This window comes from Gavialis gangeticus, unplaced genomic scaffold (genome assembly GCF_001723915.1).
Source record: "Gavialis gangeticus isolate Ggan-Ray unplaced genomic scaffold, GavGan_comp1, whole genome shotgun sequence".
Taxonomy (NCBI): domain Eukaryota; kingdom Metazoa; phylum Chordata; order Crocodylia; family Gavialidae; genus Gavialis; species Gavialis gangeticus.
In genome coordinates this window covers 54,334,590-54,337,655 of record NW_017729004.1, presented here as the reverse complement: position 1 = coordinate 54,337,655, position 3,066 = coordinate 54,334,590, and the positions used below count along the sequence as shown (strand labels likewise).

At 55.2% G+C, this 3,066-nt stretch overlaps 1 protein-coding gene across 1 annotated transcript in view; it reads left to right on the top strand.

Moving 5' to 3' along the window:
• The first annotated feature begins 2,597 nt into the window (after positions 1 to 2,597).
• EMP3 (epithelial membrane protein 3) overlaps positions 2,598 to 3,066 on the top strand; it is a 10,238-nt gene continuing 9,769 nt past the window's right edge. Inside the window, exon 1 of the mRNA XM_019508396.1 lies at positions 2,598 to 2,680. The gene's annotated coding sequence lies outside the window, so the exon portion shown is untranslated. The remainder of the gene's footprint in view (positions 2,681 to 3,066) is intronic.

The window sequence follows — 3,066 nt, the reverse complement described above, 5'->3', positions numbered from 1 at the left end:
CCCCCCCCCCCCCCCGTCTGTTTGTACCATCACAAGGGTTGCCAGGGCACCACAGCAACAGTTGTCAGGGCACCAGGCGTCTGAGTGGGCAGGGGTTTCCGGGGAGCGGAAGGCGATACTTCCTCCCGTCTCCGCCCTGCCCCCGCCCAGGGCCCGAGCTGGGCCTGCTGGATGTATGGTTTGGCAGGCTCTCACACTGCTCTGTCTGGTGTTGCCAATTGGGAGCCCCCCCTCGAAAACCCTTCTGCTAGGATGCTAAGGGACTGGCCCAGGGGGATGGAACCCGGGCAGCCTGGCTTCCCATCTCCCTTGCTCTAACAACCCACCAGACCCCACTCCCCACCCAGAGCTGAGGTGGAACTGGGGTGTCCTGGCTCACAGCCCTCCCTTGTTGCAACCTCTCCCCAGCAACGAGCAACTTTCTTCTCTTGTGTTTCTGTTTCTGGGTGTCCCTAGAGGGGGGAAGTGGGAGCCTTCTCACCCCAGCTGGGTGGGCAGGAGTGGAGATCCTTGTCTGGCTCAGGAGACTCCTGTCCACCTCAGCCCTTCCCATCAGACACTCCACTAAGGTGTCACCTTGTGAGCCTTGGGGTTTCCATTCAAAATGGTAAGTTTCCTTCCTTTGCCGTGGTGTGAAACCTCCAGCCATTGGCTTCACACCACTGTGTTGGGGTAAAGTTTTTGTGGGGGTTGTTTTGAGGAGCAGCTGAATGAGTGTAGAAGGTGGGAAGGGTAGTTTGGTTGGAAAGGCACCTGCTCAGACAGGGCCTGAAATGTTGGGGGGGCTCCAAGTTTGAGAGCTTAGAGAGTTTTTGGGGGTTCAACAGCTAAGACTCATGCTCTCTTTGCAGTTTGAGGTCTGTGGAAGAGGCAGACATTCTGGGGAGCTCCCTGGAGCAGCCAGGATTCTGGGGCTACACTGTGAAGCTGGGGTGACCCAGTGGGATCTGTCCTAGGGTCCACTCTCCTCTTGCCCCCACATTCCCCAGGGTCTTCTCATCTGGCTCTGTCTCCCCATAAATTTATCAGGGTCTGCCCTGGCCCCTCACAGTTTTCTGTGGCTCCTTTATAAGCTTCTGAACAAAGCAGGATGTAGAGACTAAATGCCACCATCCCCTCCCTACCTCCAGTGAGCTCCACCCCAACTCCCTACCCTGGTGCCCTGAGTTTGCCAGAGGAACTGGGGAGACTGTAGGGTTGAGGCTGTCTTTTTAGACTTGTCAAAAATAGAGAGGAAGCCAGAGGCCCTGGCGGAAACAATTGCTGAAGAGGGACAAGGTGTATTTCTCTAGGGAGAACCCCCATACACATACATATACCAAGTGGTGGGAGGAAGCTGGTGGCTTTGTAATCTGCAAAGGGCAGGGAGGAGCCCCAGATGGGAGTGCAGCTCTCCCTCCCAGCCATCACCTGGAGGTTCCTGCTGGTGCTGGGGAGCATAAAGCCAAGGCTTGAAGACCACATGTCCTATTTTAAGACCAAGGGAACAACCAACTTGGCCTCCCCATCAACCAATCAGCAGCTTGAGCTACATCCCCCTAGATAATGATTTTCAAAGTTCCAAATTTTTCAGCAAATTAAATGCTAAATGACCTACCCCATTCAAGGTTCCATAGCATTCAGCCAATCAGGGACTGTGTTGTGGTCCAAGCCTCATTCTGCCAATCAGAGAGGAGGTGCACCCCTCCCCCACAACCTCAACCAACATATATACAGTTTCAGTCTATAGTGTTATACCGAAAGGATGCAAATTTATTTGAAGTATTTATAATGTCCAGATTCTCTTTTCATAGATTCATAGTTTGAAGAGACCTCACAGATCTTTGAGTCCAGCCCCCTGCTCTAGGCAGGAAGACAACTGAATATTTCCCATTTTTCCAAAGCTCTTCCGCAATCAGTGACAAGTATTCTCAGTCTGGGGGAGTCCTAAACTACCAGCACCCAGTTGTCTTCTGAGTAGGTGGCCAATTACTGTCCCTTCCCAGAACTGGGGGAGATCCCAGGAGTCCTAGCTCCTAGTGGTATGCTAATCCACAAGACTACACTGCTACCCCTTAAGCAGCAACAGAACCCAGAAGTCCTGGCCCCCAGCCCCTCTGCTCCAGCACACCAGACACTCACTCCCTTCCCACAGCTGGGATGGACCTCAGGCTCTCCCCCCTGCTTGTTATCACTAGGCACCTCTGTCCTCCTAGAGCTGGGTTAGGACCCCGGAGTCCTGGCTGCCAGCCTTCCTGCTCTGACCCACCAGACCTCATTCCTCTCCCAAAATTGGGAGAGGAACCAAGGTCCCAGTCTGGGCCAATCTGTGGGGAAGCCTGCAATGCCAGGGAATCCCGGGCTGGCAGTGCCTGCAATGCAATGGTCTGAGAGGGACAGAGGGTGGATGGCTGGTGGGGTCCTTCCCTAGTGGGGAGACACACAGCAAAGGCAAGGACTTAGTGCCCTCCATGTGGTGCCAGCTGGGGAGGGTGTTCTCTCCTGGTTGGGGCCCTATGTTCCAGCCCCCCCAGCCAGCAGACACAGCACATCCCCATCTGGCGCCTCCCTCCTGGGGCTGCTGCCAGCGGTGTGGTGGGAGTTACTATTTATTCAGGCAGAGACACAGAGACAGGGGAAGGGAGAGGAAGAGAGGGAGCGACACAGCCTGCATCTCAGAGGAGTGTCCAGACCTGCCCAGGTACCCTGCTCCCTACTGCTGCCCCTTGCAGTTCCCATTGGTGTGGGGTGGATGCCTGTCTTTTAGTCTGGGTGGGTATGGGGATATCTGTCTGTCTGTTAGGGAGGGAGGAATGTGCTTTTGCAAAGTCTCAAAGTTTGGCTCTACTTGCACAGGGGGAGGTGCTAAGGGGGCTCGCAGGGTGCTGGGTGTTTCCCTATGCTGCTGCTTTTGGGAAAGGGGAGAGAAAAATCCCCTCCTCCCCCACACACCCCCTAAACCACTGCTAGGTGGCTGCTATCACCTCCACCCCCACACACCGTCTGGGAGGCATCTGTACCTCCATAAAGCCACAGCTGGTGCCAGCACAAAGAGAGCACCCCCCACCTCCCAGTGCAGAGACCCAA